Source organism: Cyanistes caeruleus, unplaced genomic scaffold (genome assembly GCF_971803275.1).
Source record: "Cyanistes caeruleus unplaced genomic scaffold, bCyaCae1.hap1.1 HAP1_SUPER_30, whole genome shotgun sequence".
NCBI classification, from domain to species: Eukaryota; Metazoa; Chordata; class Aves; order Passeriformes; family Paridae; genus Cyanistes; species Cyanistes caeruleus.
The window spans coordinates 194,445-211,253 of NW_028256295.1; the positions used below are offsets into that span (position 1 = coordinate 194,445).

At 59.0% G+C, this 16,809-nt stretch overlaps 2 protein-coding genes and 1 non-coding gene across 3 annotated transcripts in view; 1 reads left to right on the forward strand and 2 right to left on the reverse strand.

The window, feature by feature from the left end:
• The window catches only part of LOC147645212 (serine/threonine-protein kinase pim-1-like), a 102,997-nt gene that overhangs the window by 45,462 nt on the left and 40,726 nt on the right, over positions 1-16,809 (reverse strand). The gene's annotated exons all lie outside the window — the stretch shown is intronic.
• LOC147645213 (uncharacterized) overlaps positions 1-16,809 on the forward strand; it is a 96,038-nt gene that overhangs the window by 40,810 nt on the left and 38,419 nt on the right. The window lies entirely within an intron of this gene.
• Positions 8,339-8,529, reverse strand: LOC147645215 (U2 spliceosomal RNA). Its single transcript, XR_015282432.1, has one exon. It is a non-coding gene; the product is annotated as a U2 spliceosomal RNA (small nuclear RNA).

Consider the following 16,809-nt stretch of genomic DNA (forward strand, 5'->3'; position numbering starts at 1 on the left):
GCCGCTCCTTGTGCCGGCCCTGCCTATCCCAATATCCCAGCCCTGGCTATCCCAATATCCCAGCTCTGGCTATCCCAGTATCCCAGCCCTGGCTATCCCAGTATCCCAGCCCTGGCTATCCCAGTATCCCAGCCCTGGCTATCCCAGTATCCCAGCCCTGGCTATCCCAATATCCCAGCCCTGGCTATCCCAGTATCCCAGCCCTGGCTATCCCAATATCCCAGCCCTGGCTATCCCAATATCCCAGCCCTGGCTATCCCAATATCCCAGCTCTGGCTATCCCAATATCCCAGCTCTGGCTATCCCAATATCCCAGCCCTGGGTATCCCAATATCCCAGCTCTGGCTATCCCAATATCCCAGCCCTGGCTATCCCAATATCCCAGCTCTGGCTATCCCAATATCCCAGCTCTGGCTATCCCAATATCCCAGCCCTGGCTATCCCAATATCCCAGCCCTGGCTATCCCAAGATCCCAGCCCTGGCTATCCCAAGATCCCAGCCCTGGCTATCCCAAGATCCCAGCTCTGGCTATCCCAATATCCCAGCCCTGGCTATCCCAAGATCCCAGCCCTGGCTATCCCAATATCCCAGCTGTGGCTATCCCAATATCCCAGCTGTGGCTATCCCAATATCCCAACCCTGGCTATCCCAATATCCCAGCCCTGGCTATCCCAATATCCCAGCTCTGGCTATCCCAATATCCCAGCTCTGGCTATCCCAAGATCCCAGCTCTGGCTATCCCAAGATCCCAGCCCTGGCTGTCCCAATATCCCAGCCCTGGCTATCCCAAGATCCCAGCCCTGGCTATCCCAAGATCCCAGCTCTGGCTATCCCAATATCCCAGCCCTGGCTATCCCAAGATCCCAGCCCTGGCTATCCCAATATCCCAGCCCTGGCTATCCCAATATCCCAGCCCTGGCTATCCCAATATCCCAGCCCTGGCTATCCCAGTATCCCAGCCCTGGCTATCCCAAGATCCCGGCTCGGCTCCGCCCAGCCCCGCTCGCTGCGGTGGCGCTGGAAGGGGATCCCAGCCAGGGACCCCATGGACATGGACTGCGGGAAGCCCGGGCCGGGCTCCGACAGCGCCGCGTGCAGGGAACGCAGGGAGAGGAGAACTGGGGGGACATTTGGAGATTTGGGATCGGGGGGGTCACTACTGAAGGAAAGGGGGAACGGGGAGAGCCGGGAAGGGCATTTGGGGGTGCCAGGAGTGACAAGAGGGGAGGCTAGGGCTGGCTAGATGTGGCATGGCTGGAGTTCAGGGCGTTCCTGTACCCAGGAAAGGGAGCTCCAAGGGTCCCCGCTGTCCCCATTGCCAGGACAGGGCAGGGAAAGCCGGGATGGCTGGGAATAGGGGTCCCGGGTGTCCTGAGTGCTGAGGAAAGGAGGGGCTGGCTGCTGGGAGAGGCAGGAATAGGGGTCCGGGGGGTAAATGGGTCAAGGAGAAGGGGGCTCTGGGGGCTGCGGGAGGCGGGATGGTCGGGAAAGGGGTGCAGGCGTTCCTGGTGCCGGATAAGGGGGTGCAGGGTGGGACCCAGGGCCGGGAATGGGGGTTCGGTGGGATGGCGGCGCCCAGGAATGGGGGTTTAGGGGCCCCTCGGCGCTCCGGGATGGGCGATCAAAGAGTCCCGGTGCCGGGGGTCCCCCTCACCTCTCGCCGCCCACCGGGAGCGCCCCCGGCCCCAGCGCTGGAGCCATCGCGCTGCTCCGCTGCGGCCCCGCCCACAGCCCCGGCCCCGCCCCCAGAGCCGCCTCCGGCTCCGCCATTGGCGCCGCTCTTTGCTGCCCGCCAGTGGCAGCCCGAGGCTGCAGTGACGTCACCGGTCGCCGGGCAGATCCCGGCGGCGCAGGGCGGCCAAGGCGGAAGCGAAAGTGCCCGAGGGAGCGCGGGGGGAGGGGACGGGGCAATTCCAGGGAATTCCCCTGGATCCCCTCCCGGGATCCCCCGGGACCCTCCTCGGCCGCGCACTGCGGGACCCCCGGGACAAACTGGGCTGAACTCCCGGGCCCTGCGCCCAAACTCTGCCTGGAACCCGCCGGCTTCGGCCCAAAGCGGGGGAAGCCCCGGCATCCGCGGATCCCATTTTTCCTGCGGCTGCGGCTCCCCAGCCCCGGCGGAGCAGGAGCGGGCGCTGGGAGCCCGAGCCCCGATTCCCGATCTCCTTCCCTCTCTCTCTGCTGCTCTCTCCCTCTCCTTTTGGTGATCAGAAATGCCAGAGCGGCTGGAGAGCCCCGTGCCCAGCTCGGCTTTCCCTGGAAAGGGAGGCCTGGGGGTGCGGTGCCCCGGGATGGCCGGGAATGGGGCTCCGGGGGTCCCCGGGCTGACGGAACCGGGGGATCCAGGGGCTGCCAGGGGAGGATCCCCGGGAAAGGGGGTGCAGGGCGCTGTTGGTGCAGGAGAAGGGGGTGCAGGGGGTCCCGGAGCTGGGGAAGGAGATGCGGGGGGGTCCCAGGGCCCAGGAATGGGGATCCAAGGGGGTCCCAGGGGGGCTCCCCAAAGCCCCTCCCAGGGCACAGCAGGAGCTGGGTCAGGAGCTCTGGCAGAGACAAAAGGGGGTGAGCCCGGCATGGGGGGGACATGGGGGAGTCACAGGCGCTCCCGGGGGGGGGACACGACCCCCGGGGACCCCTCCTCACCTTCTCCCACGCACCCCAACAGAGCCTCTAAATGGATGAGCAGAGCTCGGTGACTGCAGTATGAAACTTGTTCAGTGGCACAGGAGGATTTAGAATTGAGGACAGGGGAAGGGTTTAACCCAGCCTCCTGTTTGAACAGCCTGGAGAGGGGGCTGGGGAGAAACCCATGCCTGCATTGAATTGAGAGAGATCCAGACCCGGGCTGGGAGAGATTTGAGACACACCCACCTTCGGACTTTGCTGTCCACAACACCCTGTCACATGAAGGTAAAACCTTACAAAAGAAAGGACTTGGAAAATCATGGTTTAGGATTTGTTGCTTGGGCTTAGTGTAGCTAGCAGCTGGCCTGATAAGTTCCCAGGCAAAAACATCTTGAGAATGGAAAGTTTGTTAACATAACAAACTATTCTTGGGGAGAAAAACAAGTGCACCTGTAGTAACAAGGGATCTGTCCCATGGGAATCAGTAGAAGAAGTACGTAAACATTGTTAGAGAGAAAAGTTTGGATTGACGTGTACACTCACCATTACCAACCAGTGAACTGAGTTCCCAACCAACTGGAATTAAGCACGGAGCCTTCTGATAACCATGTAAATATAAGCTGTGTGCAATAAAGCTTTGGCTGTGATGGAAGAAGAAACAGGTGTCATTGTCCATCTCTACTGCGACACACCCAAGCAGGACATCGGGTCCTGCCGAAGCAGTGGAAAGAAGCAGCTCTGGTGGCCAAGTGGCACGGCCCATTCCAAGTGTCCCTGAGCACAGAAACAGCCCCAGCACAGCTGAACACGGGGGGACCCCTCAGCCTCGGCTCAAGGGCTCTGCAGCCCCGCAGATTTGGATTTCCCGGCTGCAGCAGGAGGATGGGAGCCGCCCCTGAGCCTGCACTGAAGGCAAGGCAGCAGCAGCCAGGGCTCCCCAGCGGGGGAAGCCCCTGGGGCTGCCCACAGATCCTCTGCTGAAATCCTCGGCCTGGGCACCCTCCTTTGGCATCTCCAGCCCCTGCGGGACAATCCTGGCTGGCACTGCTGGAGCTTCAGGGCTTTCTGTGCCTGCCCTCGCCACAGCTGCTGGGGAAGGCACCGTGAGAATTCCACTCTGGCTCTCAATTACACTCACACTCTGGGCTGGCTGGGATTAGACTATTGGAAAATAGACCAAGTCTAAAATTCTTTTTTATTTGATTTCTCCAGTCAGGCTTGGTTTGCATTTGCCTTGGGAAAAGGAATTTTAAAGGGTTTTTTTACAGGATGTTCCACCATTCAGCAGAGATGAGCTTAACATGTCAAAAGACTGGGAATAGCCCAAAAGATTCCCACAAAGACAACGACCATCAACAAAACATCAAGGCCCCACAGCAAACATCAACCAACATCTACCCCAGACACTGCCCTGGCACAGCTGGAGACACCTGGTCTGGAAAAGGCTGAGCAGGAAATCCAGGAGTGCAGACCTAATTCACATCAGAGGCACAGAAATCCGGGTGCAACAGGAAACCAAACACTAAGGGCTCCACAACTTGGAAACAATGAACACTAAACCAATGGATTTCTATGGGTTCAGACTGTATAAAGTTTAGGAAACATCTAGTAAAACTCACATGTCATGGAATGATTTTTTCTGCACATGCAGACTATGTGTGGTTGAAATGATTCTGTTCAGAATCAAGTCATGCCTTATTTCTCTGGAGACATTGTTGGAGAGTTTTTGCTTTTCACAGTTTCAGTGAAAGGATTACACCATTAGAAGAATTTTTTGCAATAATTCTACTTTTCTGTTGTCAGTTCTGCTTGGGCCAGGGGTGTGAGAATCAGTTTTTGGTCAGGGAAGAAAACGAAAATACTTGATTTCTTTCTAATTTTTGTTTTTATGTTTGTGCCTGGCTCTTAGTGATGGCAAAATTATGGTATGGGTTTTTCCATGTTCACCTTTAAGCTGCATTTTGAAAACCAGAAGACCTTGAAACGAGGCCCTTTAAAATGTAAAGAGTTAGTAGAAAATTGTTAAAAAAAACAAAAACAAAAACAAGCAGATGGGGGAGGGAGCCCTCCATGTGAGTCATCCCATGGCTGCCCTGGAAGAGAAGCTTCATTCCAGGCAGCCAGCTGAGGAGCTTTAGAAATGCAAATTAACACCCCTGGGGCAAAGCCTGGACAATGTACCAGGGTGTTCCTGCCTGGGGGAGGAATTGGGCTGAATTCTCTGCCCCTCAGCCCAAGCTCTGCCTGCTGGCACAGATGGAATTTGCACAGCTAAAGGCAGAGCCCATGGTGAGGATATCTGACTGCAGCAGAAATTGGTTAAGCTGCAGAGGAAAACTGCAAAAGGACAATGTTGTGAAAATTTCACTATAAAAAATGGGGGAGAATCATCCCACTCACCACCTCAACTTGTGCTCTCACTTTCTATGTTATATAGGGTGAATTAGAGCACTGGGGTTTTTTTGCTACCCCAAGAGAAATCAGTTGGGAATCCAAGTACGTGCTGATTTAATTAGAGAAAAGCCAAAAATTGATGCAGCCCTGGCTTGAGGGAGCACCCAAAAATAGGGGAAAATATGAACAGCCACCAGAACAAATCCTGCAACACCATGGGCCAGCCCCGGGGAACCCTAATGAATTCATATCAGGAGCCAGAGAACCCATTTATCATTTCCATGATATAATTAGATTACAGGATGTCCTCAAAATAATCCCTAACCAGACAGCTCCAGTTCCTGACTTTCTTCACAATCAATCCACCCAGATGAGGAATACAACATTTCACCATGGGATAGAGTCACATTATCTTTTAGCAGAAAAAGGAGGCAGAGTTTGTGGAAAATTAAATGACTCAAACTGCTGCTGGCAAATAGATCACAAAGGAAAAGTGGAGAAACAGATAACAAAGGGTATAAGAAAAGAGCTCATGTACTGGTCCAAATGTGGAAAGGATGGGCATGGGCAACTTTTTTGTGGTTCCCTGGCAGACCATGGGTTAAACGAATGCACTTTCTCCTCTCATTTCTACAGCAACTCTCATCTTTTCACCATGCACACACCTTGCTGAGTGCAGCTCATTCAGCAGCTGAGCAAGGGGATGCAGGGGGCAGCCAGGCCTCCTGAGCCACAAACGGCTACAAAAGGACAGCGAATGAGGGCACTGAGAGCAATCCCAAAATCAAAGAACACCCAGGAAGAAAAAACAGAGCCAATGAGTGAATCTGCTTGCAGATAGGGCCAGGGACTTGCACATAAGGAAGCAATGGGAGAAAGCATCAGTTTCAGAAAATGTTACCAATTGACAAGGACCGCTGCTCTGACAAAGTCCCGCTAAATTCCTGAACTTCCAGAAGAACAAAGACTTAACAGAGCCATCCATATCGGATGTTATACAAAAGTGGTGGGTACATATTAACCGGGACATGCAGGAGGCAGATGGGGAAGTCTGAACCTTCCCAGCACCTCCGCCAGTGGGGAAAGGGACAGGGACACGCGGCCGGGAAAATCAGGACAAAAACGAGGCCGCGTCCTCCAGCAGCTGGAGAGAGCGCACGGCAAATGCCCCACGGCCTCTCCCTTTGGGCAGCAATAAAGTCACTCTCACACCGCTCCTCTGCCTCCTTTGGCCACACAAACCTCTGGCGCCGGGAATTTTCCCGCCCAGCCCCGGGCACAGCGCAGCCACCTCCGGGCTACCGACACGAAGCGGGACGAGCCAGCGCTGCTCCGGCACCGGCTCCTGCCGAGGCCCCAGCGGGAAGGAGACCGCGGGCAGCCGCTCCCGCAGCGCCCTCACGCCAGGGCCAACACGGGCCGGCCACGGCACAAGCCACCCGCCACAGCCCCCCGCCGCCCCCTCCCGGGCCCGCAGCGAGCCCCGAGCCCCCGCAGAACCGAGCGCGGTTCCCACCTGCGATGGCTGGGGCCGCCTCCGAGCTCCGCCGCCGCCTCACCGGGCTCCGGCCGCTGCCGCCGCTGCCGGGCCCGCACAGACGCTCCGGCAACGGCGGCTCTCCTGCCCCACGGCCGCCCTGGGGGCGCCAGCGGGGCCGGGCTTGTCCCCGCTCTGCCCAATCAGAGCGCGCCAGAACCAAGAGTGACGGCAGCAGCAGCCAATGGCAGCCAGCGGCGGGCTCTGCACACGGCACAGCCCCGCCCCGCGCTCTCAGGGCCCGCCCCGGGCTGTGTGAGGGGAAGGGCGGAGATGAGGAACAGGCTTGGAACGGGCCCGGCCCGAGCCGCCATTGAGCTCCCAACACAAACAAAGTTCTGCGCAGCTCCCGGCCCGTCTTTCCCTGCCCTGGGTGTTCGGTGGCTCCGGCTCAGCGGGAAGCTCGGGAGCCTCACTTCTCCCAGCGCTAATTAGGTGCCTCAGTGCATCGCTCGGATTTTCACCTAAAAAGGTAAACTGCCCCAAATCCCTGTGGATGAGTGGGGGAGGAGAGAGATTTCTGGCAGGAAACTCCACAAACTCAGAGCAGGATCATGAGAAGTAAAGGAAGACCCTTAAAACCAGCTTCCCCCACCCCTCCCTCCTCCCAGCTGCGCCTCCTCCCCCGGCAGTGCAGGGACACAGGGAATGGGGCCATGGTCACTCCATCCCCCGGGGCTTTTCCCGCTGCTCAGGGACAGGAGTCGTTCCCCTGCTGCACCCTGGGCTCTCTCCCACCGGAGACTTCTCCAGGAACTTCTCCAAGCTGAGTCCATCCCATGGGGAACTGCCCCTCACAGTGCTGCAGCGTGGGTCACTCTGCCACGGGGTCAGTCCTTCCAGGACAGGCGGCTCCAGCGAGGGCCCCTCTGTCCACAGGTGTCCCCCGGGGCCACAGCCTCATCTCAGGCATTGCCCTGCTCCGGCATGGGCTTCTTCAGGGGCTACGGGTGGATCTCTGCATCCTCGTGGCCCTCTGCATCTGATACCTCCATCTTTGGATCCATCCAGGGATTGGATCTGCTGAACACAGAGGAAACTTCCAGAACCTTCTCTCAGAACCCAGCCCTGTAGAAAGCCCAGCTATCAAAAGCAGGCTGTGCAAACCTAATACAGCCCAAACAGTAGGGACACAGATATCCAGCAGCTCAGGTGCACCCCAAAATGGGTATCCAGATGTGCAGGGGCTCAGGTGTGCCCAGAAATGCGGCCCCAGGTGTAGGAGTAAAAACGGGTTTGCGGTGAGATACTTCTTCGAGCCAGGCTGCGCTTGGGATAAGCACTTTATTATTTAGGTAGAGGGTGGAAGAGATCCATTTACGCTGACAGCCACAGCATAAACGTGCTCAAAGAGGGAGAGAGAAAGCGGAAAGGGGAGGCTGAGAGCATGAGGGCAGAAGGTAATTAAAGGGGTAGAGAGAGACGGGCAAGAGGGGGTAAGAGAGCCTAAGAGGTTAAGAAGTAAAGAGAAGTTAAGTAAGAGAGCAAAGTTCTTGTTTGGCAGGAGAATGCAGGAGCGAGGCTGAGTGCCGATGGCAGGGCTGTGAGCGCGATAGAGCCGCGATAGAGCCGCGATAGAACGGCACTCGATGGCCACGGGCGATCGCTCGGAGCCCTTTGTGAGCGCGGCGGGGCCGGTGGGGGCAGCGCTGGCGGTAGCGGGGATATCGCGATAGAGAAGGGTCCGGGGCTGAGCCGCAGCGCGGGGATGTCGCGATTGAAACCGGGCGGTCTCGACTCGAAAGAAAAGCTCAGTCTATCTTTAACCCATTAGGTGACCCCGAGCGGGGTGCACCGCTCCCGGAGGCTCTGCAATACCGGGACGATGCGCGGAGTGGAGGGAGCAAGCTCCGAGTCCAACTCCCGAACCCAAAAACCTGTTTAATATGAAGTCCTCTCATCGAGGACATATCAGATATTAAACTGATAAGAACAGATACTACACTTGATCTTAGCCAAAAGGCCGAGAAGCGATGCGGGACTTCCCCCCCCCGCACCGATCCCACCCGGATCTGCCTTTGAGCACCTCACGGCCACCCCCGCGCCGCCCCCGCAGCTGCTCCGGGCAATTCCCGGCCTCTTTCCGCGCTTCCTCCCGCATTTCCCTCTCGCGTCCCGCCCGGTCCGGCCCCACTGAACCCCGAAACCTCCCAGAAAACATTCTCCCAGCGTGCCTTTCGCGCACTTTGTCTCGATAAATCTGCATAACCCCGCCCCTCACCCCGGCAGCGCGGGAAGTTTCAAACGGGACAGCGGAAGCCTGGGAGAATTGGGGAAAATTCGGAATTTTTGGGAGTCTTGGCTACCCCTGGTGAGACCAGCGAGGATGAGGAGGCGGCGGGTCCTGCCGGGGGTCGCTCTGGGAGGTGTTACCTCGGCACACCTGCGCGGGTGCCTCCTGGAGGAGAGGAGGGGCTGGGTGGGAGCTGGGGGAGCACCTGGAGACACCAGGAGGCACCTGAAGGTACCTGGAGGCTCCCGGAGGTACCTGGAGGCTCCCGGAGGCACCTGAAGGTACCTGGAGGCACCCGGAGGCACCTGGAGGCTCCCGGAGGCACCTGAAGGTACCTGGAGGCACCCGGAGGCACCTGGAGGCTCCCGGAGGCACCTGAAGGTACCTGGAGGCTCCCGGAGGCACCTGGAGGCTCCCGGAGGTACCTGGAGGCTCCCGGAGGCTCCCGGAGGCACACGGAGGCTCACAGAGGTACCCGGAGGCTCCTGGGCACGCGGCGCTGCTGAAGGAGGCGCTGAGGGAGCAAAGCCTTGTGCTGAAGCAGCAGCGGAGTGGGTGCGATCCTTTTCTACCCAATTTCATGTTCCCGGTACCCTCAGTTCCATCCCGGTTCTTCCCAAGTGCCTCCCCGATATATCCTCGTGACGCCGGCAAAAAGAGCGGGCAGTGAGAGGAGAAAGAGTTTGAACACAGGCAGAAACCTTCCTTCCATAAGTGCCTGTTTAAATGGAGGAGGAACCCCCTTGACGGGCGATTCTCAGAGCTTCAATCACGCCTTTTTCATTACTTCTCCGATTAACGGGAAAACACCATTTCCCTTCATTTTCGCTTCAGAGAACAGAAAGGCGCGGGGCCGGGAGGGCTGATAGAGGCACCGGCCCTGGCAGGGACCCCGCCGGGGATCGCGGAGCTCCCGGGCCGTGCCCGCCGCCCTCACCGGGGCCGCCATCGCTCCCTGAGGGAGGCGCCGCCATGAGGGGAGGGCGGGGCCGGTATCGGTGACCACGCCCATTGTGGGCGGGGCAGGCGCCGCCCCCGGCAGCGGCGCGGGGATGGCGGCGGAGGAGCCTCAGCAGCCGCAGCCGGAGCCGCTCGGCTGGACGGTACCGACGGAGCCCCCTCACACATCCCCATCCCGCCACCCGCGGGATGCGGTCCCCCGGTTCTCCCACGCGCCGCGGCCTCGCTCCTCGCGGGAGGGCCTCGATCATCCCGGCAGCGCCTGGACCGACCCCAGTTCCCCGGACCCACCGCCGGAATCCCCCCAAACCGCCCCGATCCCTCCGCGCCTTCCCCGCTCTCTCCCCTCAGGACTCTCTCGGGGGGACCCCGGTGGGCCGGGGAGCCGCTCGGGACGCCCCCGGTGACCCCCGGTGTCCCCCCAGACGTGAACTGCCTGGCCTACGACGAGTGACCATGGCGCAGCAGGACTGGATCCAGCAGGAGGTGGGGAAACCCCCGCCCCAAATCCTCCCCTGGAGCCCCTCCGGCCGCGCCCCGTGGGGGTCCCGAAGCCCCCCGAGGCCGTGACCCCCCCCCGTGGCTTGCCCCCTGCACCCCAAATCGCAGTGCAGAACCCGCTGGTCTCGGAGCGCCTGGAGCTCTACAGGGAGTACGCCGAGGATGACCACGTGTACCAGGAGAAGATCAAGGTGCGGCACTGGGGGGCACCGGAACATACTGGGGGGACACTGGGATAGCAGTAGGGGACTGGGAACTGCTCTGGGACACTGGAATGGGGCTGGGCGAGGCACTGGGACACACTGGGAGATACTGGGAAGCACTGGGACATACTGGGAACAGCACTGGGGTCAGATTCGGAGCTGCTCTGGGACACTGGGATGGGCCTGGGAGGAGCTGGGACACACACTGTGGAACTGGTGGTGGCACTGGGACATACTGGGAACAGCACCAGGGTGGGACTGGGAGCTGCTTTGGAACCTGGGACGGGGATGGACACAGCCCAGGGATACTGGGAGGTGCTGGGAACAGCACCAGTATAGGACTGGGAGGCACTGGGAACACCAGGCCAGGGCTGGTTGTAGCTGGGCTGTCCTGGGGCTGTCTTGGGGCTGTACTGGGGTTGTCCTGGAGTTGTCCTGGGGCTGTCCCCCTGCCCCCCCCGGTGTCCCCACGGACCCTGCCACCCCCAGGATCCACTGCAGAAATATTCCTACATCTGCAAGAGGCGGCTGGACGGGAACTGCTTCTACTGCACCTGAAGGTACTGCTGGGGGACAGGCAAGAGCTGCAGCGGTGCGGACCCCCAGGGACCCCCAGAAACAGCCCCAGGGACCCCGAAGAAACACCCCCAGAGACCTCCCAAAAACAGCCCCGGAGACCCCCAAAATACTCCCAGAGACCCCCAAAGATACTCCCAGAGACCTCCAGAAACACCCCAGGGACCCCAAAAATACCCCCAGGGACCCAAAAACACTCTGAGAGCCCCAAAACTCCCAGAGAGCTCCCAAAACACCCAGAGACTCCCTAAAGTCCCTAGAGACACCCCCCCCCCCAACTACCCGGAGACCTCCCCCAAAAGCCCCAGCCTCCAAAACACCTTGAGAACCACCCCCCCCCCAAACACCCCTGAGCCCCCCCCCCAATCCACCCAGAAATTGCTCCCGAGCCCCCCTGGGCTGTTCCCACCATCCTCTGGTTCCCTCCTGGTGCCTTCAAGCCCCCTCCCCAGAGCCCTTGGGGAGCCCCCGATGCCCCCCCAAATTAAAGGAGGTGTCAGCGCGGAGCAAGGAGGAGCTGGTGGCCCAGGGCTTCACCGAGTTCACCACTGGGGACTTCCACAACACAATGGGGCTCGGGAAGTGGCTTTGGCATGTTTAGAGGGCTCTAGGGGAGTCTGCAGGGGTCAGGAACCCCCCAAACCCCTCAGAGACACTTCAAGCACCCTCCCAGTTGCCCCAACCCACCCAGGATCCCTGTAACCTCCTCCCAATCCTTTCCCAGCCTCCTCAGGATCCACCAAAAATCCCTCCTCTTCCTCTCAGGATCCCACAGCCCCCTCCCAGTTGCCCCCCCTGCCCCAGGACCCCCAAACCCTCTCCCAGTCCCTTCCCAGTCCCACCGGGACTCACCAAGACCCCTCCCAGACTCTTCCAAGCACAAAGAACCTCATCCGAGCCCTTGCTTTTCCAGCCCGTCCTGACTCACTCAGATCCCTCACAGTTACATCCAGCACCCCCAAAATCCCTCCAGGCTTCCACCAGGATCCCCGGAACCCTATCCCACCCTCAACATCCTTCAAACCCCTTCTCAGCCATCCTAGGCACCTGACTCCCTCTCCCAGTTTAAACCAGTCGCTCTCAAACTCCCTCCCAGTTACTCTCAGCACTCCCCAATCCCTCTCCAAGCCCCCCCAGTGCCTCCCCCGCTGCCCCCGGCGCTGTGGGGGCCGGGCCGTGCCCCAGTGCCGGCTCAGGGGGTGCTCCAGGCTGCCGTGCTCCACCTGGCAGCTGGAGCTGAGCCCGCATTGCCGGGGGCGGTTTCCAGCAGCACCGGGAGCTGCTGGCTCCAGTCCCCGCTGGGGAGCACGGCAGTGGCCAGCACGTGGCCCGAGAGCTGCTGCTGGCCCTGGGAGCAGCTCAGCTGGATGTGGGCAGGGGAGAAATCCATCCCGGAGCAGAGCAGGCGGCCGGGGCCGGGCTGGGAGTTAAAGGGCACCAGGGAGATGGAAACGCTGGGGGCACTGGGAGAGAGCGGAGACACACTGGGATCAGCTGGGGGGGCACTGGGAGAGAGAGGAGAGGAGTGGTTTGGCATTGAGAGGGACTGGGAATGGACTGGGAGAGAGTGGGAATGGACTGGGAGAGACGGAATGGACTGGCTGGGACTGGGGTGGCGCTGAAAGAGATGGGAGTGGATGCGGGGGCACTGGATAAGAGGGTGGAGGTCTGGGACTGAAGTGAGAATGAACTGGGAGTAGACTGGAAGTGGAATGGGAATGGGCTAAGAAGGAGTGTGAGGGACTCTGGAGCCTCTGGGCGGGACTGTGGTGGCACTGGGAGGGGCTGTGGTGGCACTGGGAGGGACTGTGGTGGCACTGGGTGGGGCTGTGGTGGCACTGGGAGGGGCTGTGGTGGCACTGGGCGGGACTGTGGTGGCACTGGGCGGGACTGTAGTGGCACTGGGTGGGGCTGTGGTGGCACTGGGAGGGGCTGGGAATGAAGCGCGCGGCACTGGGTGGCCGAGTCCAGCGCGGGCACTCGGCTCTGTGGATCTGCCTGGCAACTGATGAGTCATCCATGAGCCGCGCTATGATTGGCTGATGCGTGTCAAATCCACGCAGGGGTCGAGATGGACAGGCGGGGGCACTGGGAGTGACTGGGAGAGACTGGGACGACAGGGAGAGCCACGGGAGCCCCTGGGAGGGACAAGAGGCCTCGGGCATGGTCACAAGGAAGGCTGAGGGCTCTGGGGTGATTCCCAGGGAGGTTTAAGGGACAGGGCTGGGCCCCTCTCTGTGCCCCGCGAGCAGCGGCCCAGCCAGAAAAGTTCAGGAGCAGAAGGAGCTATTTCTCAAGATTGATTTTAATTCTCATTCTCCTGTTCTGATTTGCTCAGTCCTAAGTTCACTTCATTTTCCCATGTTGGGCTGTTGTGCCTGTGATGGTGATCTCTGAGTGACCTCTCCCTGCCCTTGTCACAGTCCACGAGGACTTTGATTTGTTTCAGTTCAGTGGAATTCATGGTGATTTTGGGGGAGCTGGAGCAAAGCAGCTGGAAAGCACAGTGGGCTTGACAGGGACTGAACCAGGGCAGGAGTTGGGACTACCTCGAGTGAGCTCTCACAATGTGAACCTTCGTGGGGTCTTTGTAAGGGAATTTTGTTGAATTTTTACATTCATTATTTAAAAGCAGAGTCACAAGTGGAGCTCCACTTTCAGCTTGAAATGAGGGAATGAAACGTGAGTGATGGGACTTCCACAACCTCAGGCTGTTCCTTGATATTTGACACTAGCTTTGGCAGTGTGAAGCCATTCAGCAGCAAGTTCTGTCCCACCCACTGGTTTCTGGCTCAGAGCTAGGCCACACAGTGTCACAGCGCGCTTCTGGATTCCTTGAGGCCCAGTAGTGTCACCATGGCCCCTTGGCTGCATGAGGCCATTGTGTGGTGCAGAGTGCCACAGTGTTCTCCTTGGTTGTGCATTGAGCCCTGGTCACGCCAGATCCTGCAGTGTCACAATGGGCCCTTGGTTCCATGAGACCCCGGTGTCACAAAGGCCCCTTGGTTCCATTTGGCCCCACAGCACCACAATGGACCCCTGGTTCTGTGGGGCTGCACAAGGTCACTGTGGTCCTCTCAGTTCCGTGAGGCCCAACGGTGTCACAAGGGCCCCTTGCTTCCCCAGAGTGTCCCAATCATCACGGAATGGCAAAATCCAATTGGTTGGAAAAGCCCTTTGAGATCATAAAGCACAAGCAATACCCTCATACCACCCTGTCACCCAGACCATGCCACTAAGTGCCACTGGAGAGGGAGAGTGACTCTGCCACCTCCCCCTGGCCAGCCCATTCCAATTCCCAATCAGCCTTTCTGGGAAGAACTCCTTCCTATTGTCCAGCCTAAACCTGCCCTGGTGCAGCTCAAGGCTGTGTCTCCTTGTCCTGCCCTCCAGCAGATCCCCACTCGCAGCCAGCTTGGTGTCATCTGCAATTTGTGAGTGCTGGACTCGACCCCCTCAGCCAGACCCTCAGTGAAGATGTTAACCAGGCCTGGGCCCAGCACAGATCCCTGGGGACACCACCAGGGACTGGACACCAGCTGGATGCAGCACCATCCCCACCACTCTCTGGGCCCGGCCTCCAGCCAGTTCTGCAGCCAGCAAAGAGTGCTCCTGTCCAAGCCGTGGGCTGCAGCTTTTCCAGGGAATGCTGCGGCTCTCCGTGTCCAAGGCCTTGCTCAAGTCCAGCTCGACACATCCAGAGCCTTTCCCGCACCCACCAGGCGGGTCAGCTGGTTATAAAAGGAGATCAGGTTGGTCAGGCAGGACCTGCCCCTCCTAAAGCCACGCTGGCTGGGTCTGAGCCCTGGGCCATCCTGGAGGTGCCGTGTGATGGCACTCAAGGGGATCTGTTCCAAAACCTCACCAGGCACCGAGCTCAGGCTGACAGGCCTGCAGTTCCCCAGAGCCTCCTGCCAGCCCTTCTTGGGGATGGGCTCACACTGGCACCTCCAGTCCTCTGGGACCTCCCCAGTGAGCCAGGACTGATGAGGAGAAATGATGGAGAGCAGCTTGGGGAGCTCATCCACCAGCTCCCTCATCCCCCTAGCATGGATCCCATCCCATCCCATCCACCTGTGAGCATCTGAGTGGCTCAGCAGGTCTCTGACTGCTTCCTCCTGGATTACAGGGGGCTGCTCTGCTCCCTGTCCCCATCTACCAGCTCAGGAGAACACTTGTCCTGAGGAAAACCTGTCTTGATGTTAAAAAATGAGGCAAAGAAGGAGTTAAGTAACTCAGCCTTTTCCTCATCTTTGGTAACCATATCCCCCCCAATAAGGAATGGAGGTTGTCCATGGCCTTCCTCTTGCCATGAATGTATTTCTAAAAACATATTTATTATCCTTCATAGAAGCAGCCATGTTAAACTCTAATTGAGCTTTCACCTCTCTTCTTTTCTTTCTGCATGACCTAATGACACCCTTAAAGGCCAAATTCTGCTGGAGCTCAGCCAGCCCTGGAGCTGGGAGCCTTCCCTGGGGAGCCTGTTCAGTGCCCCAGCAGCCTCGCGGGAAAAACCTTTTCCTCACATCCAGCCTAAACCTGCCCGCCTCAGCTCCAGCCGCTCCCTCCACTCCTGTCCCTGGGCACCAGAGGGAAGAGGTTCCCGCAGCCCCCAGCCAGGGACCAGCTCCCGAGGCTGCTGCCATGGCAACCAGGCCTGGCACCAGCTGGGATGCTCGGTTTCCATGGGCTGGGCTTCAGGAATGGCATTCCTCAATTTCCTGCTCCTCCTGAAACCGCGCTGCTGCTCGCTTCCCTCCCACCTGCCATGGAAAGCACAAAAGGCAAAGATCCCAGGCTGGGATAAGAACAATTTATTGAGAACAGCAACGAGATAAGGCACAAACAGGAACAGAAACAATTTTGGTAACAGAAAGGATAAGACAAACCATTCACAGGGAAAACTAAAACACCACCAACTTACTCTTCCTGGCCACGTATTTCCTCCTGCCAAGAAAGGACACCCTTCTCTGGTGAGAGAGAGGGAGTCCTTTTCCTGCCCCTGGCAATGACCTGAGATGGGATTGAATATAATGACAGGGCCATGATGAGACTCTTGCATTCCTTGATCCCACATCATGACATTGCCATGGGCAGGAAGAGGTACAGGTGTCTTCCCAGCATGGATCCCAGGGAACATGGATCACCAGGTCACTTCCAAAGTTGGTCCTCCAAGCAGGGATGAGGCTGGAGCTGTGGAGAAAGCTCTTTCTGCACCTCGGGGCAATCACAGGGTTTCCCTTACTGGTGCCTCCACTGGTGTTTGGTCAAGTGAGAGCTCTGCCTGAAGCTCTTCCCACACTGGGGACACTCGTAAAGCCTCTCCCCAGTGTGGATGCGCCGGTGCGTGACAAGGGTGGAGTTGTGCTTGAAGCCCTTCCTGCAGTCGGGGCAACAGAAGGGCCTCTCATCCGTGTGAATCCGCTGGTGCTGGAGGAGAGTGGAGCTGGTCCAAAACCTCTTCCCACACTCGGGACACTCGTAGGGCCTCTCCCCAGTGTGGATCATCTGGTGGATGGTCAGGTGGGACCTCTTTCTGAAGCTCTTCCCACATTCCCCACACTCATAGGGCCTCTCCCCGGTGTGGATGCGCCGGTGGGTGATGAGGGTGGAGTTTCGCTTGAAGCCCTCCCCGCAGTCAGGGCAGCGGAAGGGCCTCTCATCCGTGTGAATCCGCTGGTGCCTGAGGAGATTGGAGCTGGTCTGAAACCTCTTCCCACACTCGGGACACTCGTAGGGCCTCTCCCCAGTGTGGATGCGCTGGTGGCTGACGAGGGTT